This window comes from Meleagris gallopavo, chromosome Z, assembly GCF_905368555.1.
Source record: "Meleagris gallopavo chromosome Z, MGAL_WU_HG_1.1, whole genome shotgun sequence".
Classification (NCBI taxonomy): Eukaryota; Metazoa; Chordata; class Aves; order Galliformes; family Phasianidae; genus Meleagris; species Meleagris gallopavo.
In genome coordinates this window covers 8,410,070-8,426,722 of record NC_139435.1, presented here as the reverse complement: position 1 = coordinate 8,426,722, position 16,653 = coordinate 8,410,070, and the positions used below count along the sequence as shown (strand labels likewise).

At 50.9% G+C, this 16,653-nt stretch overlaps 1 protein-coding gene across 1 annotated transcript in view; it reads right to left on the bottom strand.

Annotated features, from left to right (window-relative positions):
* The window catches only part of CNTFR (ciliary neurotrophic factor receptor), a 169,299-nt gene extending 167,945 nt beyond the window's left edge, over window positions 1-1,354 (bottom strand). Inside the window, exon 1 of the mRNA XM_085213734.1 lies at window positions 1,165-1,354. The gene's annotated coding sequence lies outside the window, so the exon portion shown is untranslated. The remainder of the gene's footprint in view (window positions 1-1,164) is intronic.
* Window positions 1,355-16,653: the final 15,299 nt, after the last annotated feature.

Sequence of the window (16,653 nt, the reverse complement as noted above, 5' to 3'; positions counted from 1 at the left end):
GGAATCAGAAAGGTCCGGAGCAAAACGCAACCTGAGGGAAGGACCTCCTGGGTTAACTGACAAATAAACACACAAAGAGACCTGAGAAACGAAACAAACAGCTTGGCAGGCAATACCCTCTCCGCAACCTGTGCTACAGACACGTGTCTATGAGCACAGGGTGGGGAAGAAAGGGGAAAACCGTTTATCAGAGGGAAAGGGAGATGTGCCAATCTTTATACAAAAAAAAAAAAAAAAGTTTAGTGCCTTAAAAAACAACGGCTGGGGGAGCCTGGGAGAGCCAAAACGTGCAGACCAGGTCCCATTCCCTGTGAAGGCAGCACAGCATCGCTCATGCGGCGGTTGGAGCCCCGGTCTGGATTTAGAAGGGAAATCACCGGGATAGGGGGATGTCAGGGAGTTTGTGCACACAGGGAACGGTGTGTGTTATGCAATTCCGGAAAGCAGCCCTCATCGTGCTAGGGATGAGCAGCCGAGCCCGGGACATCAGATCCACAGCTCGCCAAGCAGATGATATTCTTATAAAATCAGCTCTCCCCACGGAAAAAAAAAAAAAAAGTAAAAAAGAAAAAAAGGATGAAAGCGCAGCCACAGTGGAGAGGGCAGGTTGCGCCTTTGGGGCAAGGAGGAAAAACTCCGTTCTCCTGCCCGGGAAATCCACAGGCTGCAGCTGACAAAGAGCCCCCCCGCGAGCTCGGCTCCAGCACGCCTAATGCGATACAGCAGGCAGAGGGCTCGGCGCGGCGCAGCCTTCAACCTGGCGCGGCGGTGCGGCCGCGATGCCCTCCCGGCGCGGGGACGGGGACGGAGGTCCCGCGGTGCCGCCGGGGGGACGGGGGGACGCGCGGTGGAGGCGCGGGGCGGACGCGCGGACACACGGACACACGGAGCAGGAAACTAACTTGCCCGAATCGATTCCTCGTGTGTTTCGGGGCGGCGGCGGCGGCCCGGCCCGCGGCGGGGCACGGACACGCGTGGGAAGGTGCGAGCGGGGGAAATAGCGGGGCGTGGGAGGGAGGCGGCGATCCGGATCCCAGCCCCCCTCCCTCGCCCACCAGAAAGGCGGCGTTGGTTCCGCGCAGGGCGGCTGGCACTGGAGCTCGACCCTCGCGGCTGGGGGCCACCCTGCACCGCCCCCCCGGCCCCGGCCGCCCCCGTACTCACGATGCCCTCCTCGCCGCCGCTCTCGGCTCTACCCCATGCAACCACCGGCTGCTTCTGCACCGGCTCGGGGGCTATAAGCTCTTTTAAACTCCAGCACATAACCCATGTGACCGCAGAAGCCACTGGTAAGGAGCGCCGGGGAGCCAGCGATGAGCTCAGCCCGCACCCCCCGGCACAGCGCCGCGGCCGCGCTCCCGGCCCCGCCGCGCGCTCCCGCCCCACGCCCGCACACACACACACACACACACACACGCACACACACACACACACGCACTCACTCACACGGGCTCGCACTCACGTGCAAACACGCACACATATCCACGCGCGTGCCCTTGCACGCGCACCTTTGCACGCGCGCTTCTGCGGGGAGACAGCCCACTCAACGCACATAGCTCCTTGCACGCGCACACCACACTCACGCGTGCCCCGTTTTTCACACGCAGCCGTGCACAACGCACCCTGCACACCCCTGCGGGCACACAGCACCCCCAGAGGTGCAGATCCAACAGAAGGCACTGTGCTCACATGCATCCCGTGAACACACATGCATCACACTTGTGAGTGTCTGGCACACACGTGGCCGTGTACATCCCATTGCACGATGACTCATTCCAAGTACCCCTCCAACCGAAGTGCCACACAGCTCCAGAGCAAAATAAAAGTGCACTCACGCACGCACACAGTGCACAATTCAATGCACAGGTCCATCCTCACAAACCCTTGCACAACCAGTGCACAGAGCTTTGTGCTCACACTGGTCTCGCATGACCAGTGCTCAAGCAGAGAGCATCCTGCATGCACCCACTTTTCCCACTCCTCCTGTGCAATCTACTGGTGCACGTTGCACACCCACATTGCACAGCTTGCCCATCCTCTGTACCACCTGGCTGTAAGGTAACCCCATTTCCCATTGCACCAAAGCTGTCACGCAGGTGGGGGTTCTGCAGGACGAGGAGGACAGACGTGCCATGCACAAAGCCTCCAGACAAGGCAGAGGCTGCTCCCGCAGCGCAATTCGGGAGTGCCAGGATTAAATGTGCCAGGAGGGGACGGGAGCCGGGCGTGAAGTTTGGGTGTGCAGGAGGCTGGGACAGGCCTGGCTGGGCAGGTGCAGGCGTGTGCTGCTGGGGCACGCCAGCAACACGTGGGAGAAGGCAGAGCTGGCAGGCAGAGAGCTTCGCTGTGAGCTGAGTTATGGAAAAGGACTCTTTCCAAGGAATTGCTAAAATTAAAGCGGCTGCGAGGCCAAGGGAGCAGGAGCCAAAGGGGAGGGTGAGCAAGGACAGCCCCAAAGCGAGGAAGGGCAGTGAGGGCGGGAGGTGAGGAGTGGGCTGCCACCTCCATGGGCACTGTCAGTGCTTGGTAGTATCTGGGGAAAGGGGAATTGGCACCATGGTGGCAGCAGCTGGGCTGTCCTTTCCTGCCACATCCCCCCTTGGTGGCAGCTATGCAGATACATGCCTCAGTTTCCCCACTTTTGAGTGAGACAAATGCTCACGCAGACATAGCCCGCTCATTGCAAGCAGTTTCCAAGGACAGAGAGCTGTTATTTGGAGAGCTCAAAAGGGTCATAGAGCTGATATTTGGGGAGCCCTTATGGGAGCTGCAGCAGGGCTGGGTGCTGCAGGCTGGGAAACATCAGCCCCGCAGACAGCAGCAAGGTCTGCTCCAGCTTCCAGACACCAAAGTACTGCTGGACAAATCACTGTGACTTGAGAAGCAGAACATGCAACTAAACTGCAGAGGGTTTAGGAGAAATACTCCCCTTGGGTGTGCTGTCACCCTTCTTGACGTGCCAGGACTGCACAAAACAACAGGACTAACAACAACAAAACTTTCTGCTCTTCCTGCTAAAGCAAAAGGAAAAAGAAAAACAAGCCTACAAAAGCCAGTCTGTTTTATCCCAAAGAGATACAAGCTGATGGAGTGAAAGATGCCTCCTCTCACCTCAGTCCTGGCCTCATGCTGACACTGTGACACTCTGAGTGGGAGCCAGTTTGAATGCAGTTTTTCACAAGAGCCACTATTAATTGGATAGAAATAGTGAAGGGTGTTTTTTTGTTTTGTTTTGTTTTGTTTTTTCCCTGTAATAAATCATCTGTTTATTTTTACTGTTTTTCCTATTGAAGAATAACCAGCAGGTAGGAACTCTAGGGGAGTTTGTAATGGATAATAACAAGTCCTGAATGCACAACACAGAAAGGGAAGCTGAGAGGAGAGAGGTTGTGCCCAGGGCTATTCAACAGCAATATTGGAGGAAGAGCCTCCTGCCCAGATGCTCTGGACAAAGTGAAATAGCCACAAAATGTAAGAAAGGAAAAGAAAATCCCAATCCTTTCTTATTCATCCCTCCAGCTCCACTATCAGCCAAGCTTGAGGTTGAAAAAAAAGAAAAAAAAAAACAAAGGAGGGAAAGCTGTGAGAGCAGCAGCATCCCTCAGAAACCAATGGGATATCCGTGGGATGGAAAACTGCAGCACCAACAGGGGCAGAGCTGGACCTGGCTTCTCCCTTAGCATACAAACAGCACCAGGGCACTGCCATGGCTGTGTCTCCCAGCCACCTCCAGATGGGTGCTGCTTGCAGGCAGTAGAGGCTCACTGCAAGCCCGATGCTGATGGCAGACCAAGAGACCATGACCAAAACTGCTGTTCTGCCCCACCACAGGCACCCATCTGCCTCCAGCAGGGGGGTACCCGGGGCAGGAGAGTTCATAGAAAAGGAAGGGTGAAGCTGAATCTTGGTTGGAGCCGAAGCTCTTTGGCCAGATGTAAACACAGATCCCTTGGACACCTCAAGGGATGGCATTCACGCGGTCATGTGCATGTAAGGGGAAATTCTGGGCCAGTGTCTTTCCAAGCATTTATTTGATAATTCATAGCAAACATCTGACTAAATTACTCTGAGATTATTCAACCATTGAGAGAGTTGATTGAGTGATTGCTGGTGAATCATTTGCTCAAAGGAAAATGCTCGGATTCCTACAGTGAACTCCTGGCAGCCAACACACTGTGCTCCAAAATCCCCACTCCACCGAGTTCATGTTAGCTCCTCATTCACCACTTCCCAAAAACATCCCCCCACTCCGATCAAATCTTCGCCATCGGCAGGAGCAAGGTGAATAGGAGACGTGGGGAACCATTCCTTGAATTCTTGCTGTACTCGAGGAGAACAACAACACAGCAGGCTGAGCTGGGAGCCTTGTCTTTCGCCTTTGTACAAAAGAGATTCTCCGGAGGGGGAAAACCCCACAACAATGGTGAGGAAACCTACAGGGGAGGCAAAGAAAGCGGCTGACCTGGCGTGTTGCAGGTCATAAAAAAGTACAAATGATCTCGCAAAGAAGCAGGAAAATACGAGAGCGGCAGAACCTGTGAGCTCTTTACCAGCCCGATTTAATCATCTTCCCAGCAAATGCTCCCCACGAGGAGCAGGAGAGGAAAGCAGATCATGAAAAGATTGCAGGCAAAGGAATTCTGCCAGTGCTCCTGGACTGATTAAAATTCCTCAGGACTCATGGCAGGAGAGATTATTTTATGTAAAGCTTCACCTTGTCTTTATTACATTTGCCAAAGTTCTTCCTGTGGAGATGGAAGGGGACGGAGGGAGGTGCGTGGGGAAGACAAAGGCAGAGATAATAAACTCAGGGCTCTGCAGTGGCTTCCCAGCTGTGACCCACGTTCCTGGGAAGGATGGCAGAAGGGAGCATCTGTGTGTGTGCACCCAGTAAAGAGCAGCCGTGGGGGATGCAGCCACGTTGGGGTGCAAAGGTTTGCAGGGGAGGAAATGCTGTCCTTGATGCACCCACGCTCAGGGGCATTACCAGACTACTGCTGGAAAACAGTGACTGGCTCACAGCAAGACCCCTCACTGCTGCTGCTGGGCAACATTTCAGTGACAAAGTGTGTCCTGACACCTGTTTTAATAACATCCATCCCAACACCCTCAGCACATGGCCCGCTGCTGCCAGCACCTCACTCAGAAGAGGCCCAGCATGCCTTATTTAAAATACATTTTCACATGTGTCTTCCCGAGTGGGGAACAGGATAGGGGTCTGGAAATGGCTCACCCCTTCACTTCTTTATCCTGCACGACAAAAGTACAACCCCATGTAATCTCAGTCAAGAACTGAGACCTAACAGCCAACATTTTTTTGGCATCTCTATTTCATGAATATCCTGACTTGCAAGGAGCGGAGTTGCAATGTTCCTGGAACTGGGAAGTCAGCACCACAATCCTGCACATTTGCATGATGCTTTTTTTCTTTTCTCCTCTTTTGGATCTCAGCTCTGTTCAGAAGGGTTGTGAACGCTGTCCTGCTGTTGTGGATGGAAACATAGAGGTGTCGATAGAGATGTAGCTGCCACGAGGCACACGGTGCTCATCTTCAGGAGAGGACGCAGCAGGATGCTGTGCAATGGGATAACACCCAAGCCAGCAATGTTTGACACGTCACCCACATTCCCTAATTGCCATGCAGAAAGCAAAGACGTCCTAATGGCTGTGGCTCTTGGATTGGTAGCCATGCCACCAAGCCCTTCTCTGAGAGCCTATCCCAGGCCGTGGGCCATGCCAGCACATCCTCACTGCATCCCTGCAGACAGCACCTCGAGGCAGGGAGCATCTGCCACAGCGTGGCTCCTTCCTCCTCCGCCCGCTTCTAACAGCAGCCATCGTCCGCGCATAGAAAGCAGGAGCCAGGGATTAGAGCGGCTTGAAGTTTTTAGCATGAAAAGGTCAGGTTAAAAGGAAAAAGTGAAAGAGCTGCTTTTTGAATGTCTTTTGGTGAGGAATTCTTGCAGCCCCGCTGCTCCCATGATTTTCAAAAGCTTTTTTTTTTTTTTTTGAGGGGTGGGAGATTTGTTTTATTTTCCTTTTATCTCTCTCTCTGTCTTTTTTCTTTTAGGTGAAGATCACGTTTCTTTCAGAAAACCACATTGGGGTAAATGTAGTGCTGCCATAAAAAAAATTCTGGGCAATATCAGGAAAAATCGAAGATGACCCAGTTTCAAGCTCTGCAAGCCAGAAACACCTGGAAAACATCAGTGCTGGGCTGGGGGAGCAGGCTGGGAGAGGATGGAGTGCTCCCCATCTCCCCAGCAGCCTCATAAGCTCCTATTTGTTGCATTCAGTGGATGAGTAGAAATCATCCCAATATAGTGCCTGGAAAGTGTTGCCACCACCACCTCCTTTCCTGCTACTTGGCTCTCAGTGAGTATTAAACTTCCAGCAATGCACTGCTTGTAATGATTTGTTGAGTTTCTCCCCCTTAGGATTTATCCTTAGGGTTTGGAACCTCATTGAAATCAGTGAGACCCTTTCGGGCTAAGCTCCATCCTTGCCCCAGAGCTCCTCTGTGTCCCTGTATGAGGCATATCTGTACCAGGAGGACCTTCCCTTCATCAGCCGTCCTTCCTTCATCCTCCCCCAAAGTTGGACAAATGTTCACTTTTCTCTCCACAACTTGGCAAAAATGGTGCCAGAGTTAAGCACATCTCCCTGTTTACCCCATGTTGGAATGTTTCTGTGACCACTCTTGAATGCAACTCCTTCTTTCACTGTACATTCATCTGTATTTCTTCACTATACATTCATCTGTCCTGCTAGGAACTGAGAAACAGAACCTTTCTTTGCAAAAGAATGGGACTTATGCAGCTCTTTATCACCTCCTCAGAGCAAAAGGGCACCGGTAGGTTTCTGTTCCTGGAACTTCTCAAAACTGGAAGTTTTGAAAACTTCCAGTGGAAAAAGGTACCCTTTTCTCCCAGAAAATTCTCAAAGAGCCTCATCCATAAGACTTTTATCAGAGCCCAAACACATCTGTTTTCACAGGAGGATTGTTGGGTGTCTTCTCACTGCAGAATGCCTATTTTGGGATCATCTTGCTGCTTGGAACAATGTACTGGTTGAGACTGTGGAAATGTCAGTCCTGAGGGTGTTCAACAGCTATCTGCTGAGGATACCTAATGGCACAAATATTCTCAACAAAGAGCAAAACTATCCCGACCAAAAGCGTTCAGCTGTGACTTCTAGGAGGTGTTGAAAAATCTGGCAGGGTGTGGAAAGGTCAATGAAATTTCCTTAGGAAATTGGGCTGGCACCACAAAAGGTTGCCGAAATTTCTCAATTTCATCCAGGTGGAGATTTGAGTTCTCACGAGAGATGGGGAAAAAAGCATCTCCCCCTATACCTCGAGGTGAAATGAGCAAAATTCAAGCACTGTGAATTTTTATTCCCCAACAATCACTTAAGCAAAACTTCCCATTTATGGGGGAACTTCATTACGTTTACTCAGCTTCTTTGTTTGAACTGGAAAAACAAAAACCTTTTCCCAGAGAAATTTTGGGTGATTTTGGAAATAGAGAAGTCTGCAGTTGGAACACCAATGCTCCGGAGATTAAGGCAGGGTCTGCAAAACCTTATGTGGAGTGGGAGATTTGTCACTAGGGACAGGGTTGGACTCTTCCTTCTCCTCCGCTTCTTTGCTCAGATGCAGATGGGGACACGCCTCCTGTTTCTAACCATCCCTATCACTGTTGCCCCCTTAGCAGCAAGTTTTGCTTGACGCGAAAAAAAAAACAAAAACAAAAACAAAAAAAACCTCTTAAGCAGCGAGAATGCATCCTTCACAGGCGACAACAGGAGCGATTTTTCAGCAGCGTCTCCAGAAAGGAGAAAGAACACGAAAAGCGAAGGGCTTCTTTTGCTCCGCCGCACCGCACCGCACCGCGCTGCTTCTCCGTGCTCGCAGTGCCATCTCCCGGCAGGGGCTGCTCGGGGACCGCTACTGCTGCGGGATGCGATCCGGGAGGGCAGCGCTCAGCCCGGGCTGCTCGCCGCGGCTGGCAGGGGCTAGGCTGAGCGCCGAGCGGCTGGGCTTGCAAGGGGAAAAAAAATCTGCTTTCTCGGCCATTTCCCTGCATTGGTCTGAGAGGTGTCCTGTGAAGTGTTGGGTGATGGGGAACCTTGCTGGTCTGGACAGAAAGGCTGGTGCTGGACATTGCGGAGTGGCGTAAATATCCCACAGAAGCTCTCAGTGCAGTCCTCAGTTCCTCACCCCCTCCTTTGCCTGTGCTTGAAGTGATAGGTTTGTCCTTTCTCTGCATTCCCCCAAGCTATTGGCCCTGAGTTCTGCTGCGTTCTCGAAGAGCAGCAGGATCATGCAGCAGAAGGAACACCGAGCAGCATCAGCTTCCTCTACTCTGAGAGCCAAAGGACCAGGGTCTGCAAGCAGCAGTTTCACTTCTGAACGTGTACAATGGGATTCAGGAGCATGAGAGCTCTGCCATACGCAAATTGCTGCAGCAGGGAGGCAACCAGGGCAGGGCTTGTCTGTCACTGGGTAACGGCACTGGGACAACGGTGAGGGCACAAAGAGGAGGGAGCTGCCCCACACAGAGCTGGGTGCAAATGTCCTCACCATCTCTGCAACAATCACGAGGCAGCCTCTTATTCAAAGTCCTGATAAATCAGCCTCCAGCATGTACTACAGAATAGCGTGGGAGAAAGATCTTTGCTGTAAATCAAGACAGGTTGTTTTCCTTAAGGAGGTACAAAAGTCCAGTGCTTGATGCAAGAATTCTCAGGCTGTCAGGAGGGAGCAGGTTTGCACTGAGCCAGAAATTAGACCAGATAATCAAATGGTTCTCCTTGGCCTTAAAGTTTATGAACACAGCCTAAAGGGTTGGAAGCTCTGCTTTGGTCAGTTGGTTTAAGCAAAAGACCTTTGAATTTTGATTGCTTTCCCGTTCAGCTAAATCCCAATTCAATTTTGTCTGGACAAGTTTATCACCTCCTTCCTGCCAGCCAGGCACTTTAATCTCTAACAGTGTCTTCTGTTGCCCATCTAGTTCAGGCGTCTTCAGCAAACACAGGCAGAAGGGGCCATCTCAGGGCAGGTATCTTTACCTGCCAGCTTGCTCCCAAACTCTATGACAGACAGGCAGAGGCTGTGGACTGAGGGGCTGTGTGGAAGGATGCTGTTGTCAATACCCTGTATCCCAAGCTGAAGCAGGGAAGGAAAGGACTGCCAGAGGTAGATTAGTGTTGGCTGCTGAGAGGGAGTCAGCCAGGCAGGAAAAAAAAGCAGGTAAAGGAGCAGGATGAGATGTGAATGCATTCAACTGTTTCGTGTACCAGCAAAGAACAGGAAAAGCCTTTGGATATAGGCTTCAGCCCTGAAAATCTCTGTCCCTATGATTTTTGAGGAGTCACTGACCCTGGAAGTGCTCAAGAACCGTGGAGATGTGGCACTGAGGGACATCGTTAAGTGGACATAGTGGGGGTGGGTTGGCGGTTGGACTGGATGATCTTGGTCTTAATGATTCTTTGATTCTATGATTTTAAAGAATGTTTCTGCTGCTGTTGAAGCATGTGCTTGCAGGTATAGGCTGCCTGAGAGGAGTGTGAGGAGCAGAAGCATAGCTCCCCAGGTAACTTCATGTCTTCTGCAGAGATCTGCAGTTTGCAACGGCCACCAGCATCATCTTGTAAGGGATGGGTCAGCACAGCGCACACCAAAATCTCAACATTTGCTTACTGAGTATTGTGAATGAAGATTGTTGGATAATTTCCTCACTGTCTTCTTGCAAAGGAAAGCACAACAGGTGGGAGGTGAGATATCCTGCACTGGGTATAGGATGGAATCCACACATCCCTCGATGTGCACAATGCAGTTCTCCATGCTGGGAGCTGAGGATACGGGAAGTGTTGCATTAAAGCCCTATTTCTTGTTTATCCACGACCGAGACAGCATGGGTGAGAAGAGTGCAGGTGCTGAGAGCAGTACAGCTCTATCTGCAGGGAGAGCCTTCCCTCACGCACGCTCCTCTCAGCAAGAAGTGGCTCTCAATAAAATCTACAGCAGCGCTGATGGCAGGCTGAAGCAGAGCAGCAAATGCTGCCCCAGCAGGAGGCTGTTTAAGTTATTATTTTAATTAATTGCACATGTAGCCTAACCGAAAGAAAAATAGAGACGCGACACCCAATTATTCAAATCGGTTCCTGCCAGTCACACACTGCCCCGGTACACAGCTCTGCCCCCTGCTGTCCTGCTGGAATGATGGGGTCTTGCATCTCCAGCTTCGTGAGATGTTGCCACACTTCTTGCTGTGCAAAGGAGGTGAGGAATAGCAAATTTGCTCCAGAGTTTTCCTGAAGGGGACTGCAAAGGGTGAGTTGGTGAGGTCTCTGATGATGCCTTTGCTGGAGAAAGAGCAGAGGCTTCAGTAGAAAGAGAGTCCGCTTCCCTAAATACCTCTGGCATGCCTGTGAAGACAAACAAGGCCACCTGCCACTAGCTGGAGTGCTCAGCCCAGCATTGCTCTGCAGCTCCTCAGGGCACAGCCCGGTCCATGAGCCACAGCCCAGGGTGAGAGCAGGCAGACCCTGTTCACGGAGCCCCTGCTCCCCACTCAGGGCAGGTGAATGGGCAATTTGCCTGATTTCATTTATATATTTTTAATCATGGTTGCTTACAAAGCTCAAGCTTCGACTGCAAATGCCTCCTCCTCTCTGATCTGGTGTTCATTAGCATTCTGCTTCATTAGCTCGTGGGACAGGGGCCAGGCTCTCCCCCCCGTCACTGCAGGTATCTTCTCTCCAAAGGTCTAGCTGATTAACAAGTCCAATTAAGCTCCCAGCCACTCTTCCCAATTTGTATTTCCCTTTGAAGTTTTCCCCTTGTATGTGAAATCTGAATAAGGTCTGGTCTGCCCCAAAACTTGTTGTTCAGTTTTGTGGGTTTTTCCTTTTTCCTCCAACTATGCTAGTCAGACAGATGTTCTGCCTTTGCCTCTGTGCTCACAGCAGTGAGACCACTGCCACCTTCTTGCTATGTGTGCAGGTAGCTTTGCTTGTTGTGTTGCTCACAGATATGCCCTGGCTGCCCGCTGCTTCTCAGCCTCCTGCCACAGCATTCTACCCCATGGTGTGTCTCTGAGCCATTCTAAGCAGATGATATACACGATCTGCTCTATGCAGAGATGGGGGAACTAATCTTAACTGTCCTCCTTTAGGATGCAGCTAGTAAAATCTTAGAATTACAGAATTGTTTGAGTTAAAGCCCTTAAAGGTCTCCTCTTCCAACTCCCCTGCAATGTACAGGGACACCTACAGCTTCATTAGGTGCTCAGAGCTCCTCCAGTCTGACCTCGAGTGTCTTCAGGGACAGGGCATCCACCACCTCTCTGGACGACCTCCTACTCCTATGCCTCGTCACCCTGAGCCTACATCATTCCCCTTCTCCTCTGTCTTGGTGAGGCTGACTGCAGCCACAGCAGAACAGCAGGGGTTTCCTACAGCCTTGCAGGGCACAGTGTGAGGTCTGTGTCTTGCTACCCACCAGATCCATGGTGGTACACTGGAACAGGACAGGGACTGATGGAGAGATACAGATGCTGAGGAGTGGGTGGTGATACCTGCTGGGGGATGCCCTGCATGCTGCTGTCCCAGCAGTGCCTCATCAAAATATCATTTTACAGTGAACATTTTCCTACACGAGGCATTGATCACAGCCACTTTGCTCCAGATTCAAGTCCATGCTGCAGTCTGCAGCATGTCCCTTCCTTGCAGACTCCCTGAAGACCCATCAATGTGAAAAAAGTGAGGCACAGGGTAGGATGCTTAGATTTATGTACCTCCCAAGCCGTGGGCAGATTCACGGGAGCTATGGCTTATCTCATACACAGGGTGAATCCCTGCAAGTCCCTCAGGAAGCTGACAGCCCAGAGTTTTCCTCCTCTCTCTCTCACCAATGGGAATAGACACAAGTTTCTATGGATCTCCTTGATCCAGAGCTGTTCCTGAGCCAGGGACTCTCAGACATCAGCAGCTGTGTGCACACCTTCATTTCCCCTGCCTCCAGTGCAGCGAAATAAGACAGGCACAGGCACAGGGTGTTCCCCAGGCCATGCAGTGTCACTCAGTGCCTCTGCAGAACCCCTGAGGGCCATGTCCTTGTCCCTGCACAGGACCCTGCTGTAGCCCTGACACTGAGCTGCAGCTGGGTCATGTCGTGTAAATGAGGTCTCTGAAGACAGACTCATCAACTCTGTGGATAACAGCAATGAGCTGGATAAGTTCTCAGCAAGTCCACCAGCCTTGGTAACATGCACCGCAGCAGCATTTCTCCTTGGTAGGGGTTAGAAAAAGCTGCCTTGCATCAGTCCTCAAATAGAGAACAGCACAAAAAACAAACAAACAAACAAAAACAAAAACAAAAAAACACAAAAACTTGTTTCACATTTATTACAGGAAAAATAATAATAAAAAAAAAGCTGAGCAGTTCTTCCAGGTCAGGCCAATTTTCCTTTGCCTCCTCCAGAAGGAGGGTGTCAGGTATGGAGAGGAGCCCAGAGCCCAGCAGACCATGCAAAGCTCAGCTCCTGTCCCTGCCATTGGGAATCCAAGCCCTCCTCCCAGCTCAGATGGCCCCAGTGGAAATTCAGCCCCGAGAAAGGGCAGGCTTGGCTTGGGATGGTGCCTGCGGATGGCTCGGATTTATTTGCAACAGGGGAGTTTTCCAAAACAAAAGGAAAAGAAGCTGTTTCAGTAGGATCCAAACCTCTTGCCAGAAAGGTATCATTTCAGTGACATATTTAGAGGAAAACACTCAGTTCAAAGTTGAGGCTTATGCTTTATATTCTATTGCGATTTGCTCATAATATGTTATGTAATATATATCACAGACCCAATTTGCATGCTGAATGTTAATATAACAAAAATGCTGAGAAAGTGTCACTTCAATTTTCCAGAACAGCCCTGAGGAATGTTTGCTTAACCAAAAATTTACATTTTTCATTCCTATTTGGAACAACAACAACAAGAGGTCAATATTTCCCACGAAACAGGACTCTGGAGCTCTGACCAGCTCTCCTGGACAGCTTGCTGGGAGGAACTTTAAAGGCAGAGCAGGCGAAATGCTCTCTGCTCCCCGCCTGTCCCTCACCGTAGCAGCCATCGTCTTCAAAAGAAAGAGCTCCTCGAAGCTGCAGGAAGAGCAAAAACCCTGAAACCACCCTGCCGTGCCCCAAAACCATTCCTCTTCAGAGAGCACTCCCTCTGGGCAAATGAACATCAAATAATTCCTCTTTCTCTCCCCCCTCCAAAGAAGCCCTAATGACACCTTGTCCGTGAACTTAATGTGTTTTAAACTATCTCCATGCCTGGCCACATACTTGGAATGTCCCCTAAGGACTGCTAAAAAGTCACAAGCAGGAAAAAAGGCAAAACCCTCAGCCGGGGTCCCTGGGCTCCCACCCCCACGGAGGTGAGGGCTCGTCGGCATGCCGCTGCCTGCTGCCCGCCCGGGCATGGCTCCTGGCACGGCAGCACCAGGACACCAGGGCACCAGGCTGGGTTTGAACTTTTCACCATTTCCAGCCCCTCCTCCCCCAATCTTGAGGGGGAATTTTTTTCTTTTCGGCTTGAAAAAGCCCTTCAGGAAATGATTTAGGAGCGGAGAGCATGGTCAGCTAATGGGCTGCAGCTGAGGCGACGCGGAGCTGCGCTCATGTCCCCGAAACAGCTTCCTGCTTTCACGGGTGTGCGTCTGCAGGGGCTCTCCTTGTGCAAAGCCTGAAAACCTCCAGAAAATGGTCAAAAACCCCAGATTCACCAAACAGCACGTTCCCCTTTGCGTAAGAAACAGGCTCTATGCATCTCATGCCCTTCATTCTGGCATTCACCGTGCATCCTCGTGCATGTCACCTTGGCTTGGCTCATCCTGCTCTCAAGAGCGCGCTGCTCCAAGATAATGGCCTTAAACTGCTCCAGGGGAAGTTCAAGTTGGGTATTAGGAAAAATGTGTTTCAGAAAGAGGCACTGGAACAGGCTGCCCAGGAAGCTGGTGGAGTCACTGTCCCGGGGGGTGTTTAAGGAACACACAGATGTGGTACTGAGGGATGTGGTTAGTGGGAGTGGTGGGGGTGAGTTAATGCTTGAGTAGATGATCTTAGAGGTCTTTTCAATCTTAATGATTCTGATTCTGTTATTCTAAGAGATTCTGCAATCATAGTCCAGTGATGATGACCGCTCAACAGCAGCATGGTTCCTGTATCCTGCAGTGCTCTGGGGTGGTCCCAGGGAGGCTTTCGGTTTGAAGGGTTGTTGGCTTCTCTTCAGAGGGTTGCCTGAAAAAGCAAGCCAAGCTCCAGTGTTAATAGGACAACAACAAAGTGCCTCCTGTCTGGGGCGCTCAAGGATTTTCAGTCACAGATTGTCCACAGTCAGCCATGCCTTGAGTTATTGTCATCATTTTCCTGATGATTTAGAGAGGTAAAGAGCATCCTACAACAGGGCAGCATCCCAGAGTCCCAGCTGTGGCTCAGGTGACAAGCAGAACATAAGGAGAAGGTACTGGTCAGGTCTGAGCTCCCGGGTCAGGTCCCCCTCCTCCATGCTTCAGCAAATGGAAGCACCTGTGGGGGGAAGTAAACATCTCTCCTGGGTCTCTGCAGTGGTGTAGACATTTAAATGTGAGTGAGAACCAGTTGTGCTGCACAGGTTTCTCCTAGACATGATTTCTCTAGATATTCCATAACAAAGAAAAGCCTGCTGACAAAGTATAGTGCCTGGTCTGTTAAACAAACCCTGACATTTCCAACATGGATCTCCCAAGGTCAGCCTTGGCTGGAGAAGATGCCTTTAATCTTGGCAGCCTCCATGGGAACACAACCCCAGCCCCAGCAAGGCTGCCTATTGGCTTGGTGACAGAGATATTGAGGACATGGGGACAAACTCAGCTGAAAATCACAGAATCACAGGATGGCTCAGGTTGGAAGGGACCTCAAGGATCATGAATCTCTAACCCTCCCACCACAGCAGGGCCACCAACCTCCCCATTTAATACCAGACCAGGCTGCCCAAGGCCCCATCCAACCTGGCCTTGAACACCTCCAGGGACGGGGCATCCACAACCTCTCTGGGCAGCCTGTTCCAGCACCTCACCACTCTCTGTAAAGAACTTCCCCCTGACATTCAACCTCAATCTTCCCTCCCTCAACTTAAAACCATTTCCCCTTGTCCTGCTGTTATCTACCCTTTCAAAGAGTTGACTTCCCTCCTGTTTAAAGGCTTCCTTTAGGTACTGAAAGGCTGCAATGAAGTCACCCCGCAGCCTTCTTTTCTCCAGGCTGAACAAGCCCAGCTCCCTCAGCCTGTCTTCGTACGGGAGGTGCTCCAGCCCCCTGATCATCTTTGTGGCTCTCCTCTGGACACTCTCCAACAGCTCTCTGTCTTTCTTGTATTGGAGGCTCCAGACCTGGACACAGTACTGCAGATGGGGTCTCACAAGGGCAGAGTTGAGGGGAACAATCACCTCCCTGTCACTGCCAGCCACCCCTCTTCTGATGGAGCCCAGGATACCATTTGTTTTCTGAGCTGCAAGAGCACACTGCTGGCTCATGTTAAGCTTTTCATCCATCAGGACCCCCAGGTCCTTCTCTGCAGGGCTGCTCTCAAGGACCGCTCCTTCCAGTCTGTATGGATGCCTGGGATTCCTCCGGCCCAAGTGCAAAACCTTGCACTTTGCTGTGTTGAACCTTATTAGGTTCACCTGGGCCCATCTTTCAAGTCTGTTGAGGTCCCCTTCCTTCCACTGTGTCAACACGGAAAAGAAGTGACAAACCTGTTCTCATAGGCCACTGCCACCACCATGGACAATCAACATCCTGGAAGCAAGTTGCTTATGGAGTATGTTGCAGTGAGCAGCACCTGACAGAAGTACAGAGATGTCCAGAGCTGATTGCCAGCTCCTTGACTTTCCTTTCTTACTTCAGACCCAGATATTCAGACAAAGATTTCTCCTTCCTTCACAATCTTTCAGGTTTCCAATTAAAAGCTGCAAAAAACTCAAGATAAAAAAAAAAGTAACCATGCAAGCCCCAGGGTAATTTTACCATCCGCTAAAAAAATAAATAAATAAAAATTATAATAATCAAAAGAATCTTGAAAGCATTCATGAGCAAAACCTAAACCAATTCTTCTGCTCTTTAGAAAAGCCTTACCATTTCCCAGTCAGACCAGCCCAGATGCTGCAGATATTGAATTGATATGCAGAACACGGCCGGGACCATCTTTGGGCAGGTGAACCTCCAGCCCCAAAGACATGCTGGCTGCGATGGGTCAGGAGATGGAGAGCAAGGACATATGCATGCTGGGGGGATGTTAACACCGGATTGGAGCAAGAGGCTGGAGGGACCAGTTTGCTTCACTCTGCGTCTGCCCAGCACAGTGCTAATTAAAAACACGTTGGTGCCAACACGTGTGACATCAAAAGGGCTGACAATCAGCGGCAGCCCCCCTAGATTTTGGAGGAAGAAGCTCAGCCTGGACGTGGAGGGATGGGATAGCCACCCTGCTCCCTCCCTGAGCTCAGCTCCTTGGATGGGCATCCAGATTGCTTCTCCCAGGATGCAGGAGAGCCATGAGAAAGAAAAGAAAGGCTTTTTAATTTTAAAACTATGCTTCTAACTTTTTTTTTTTTTTTCC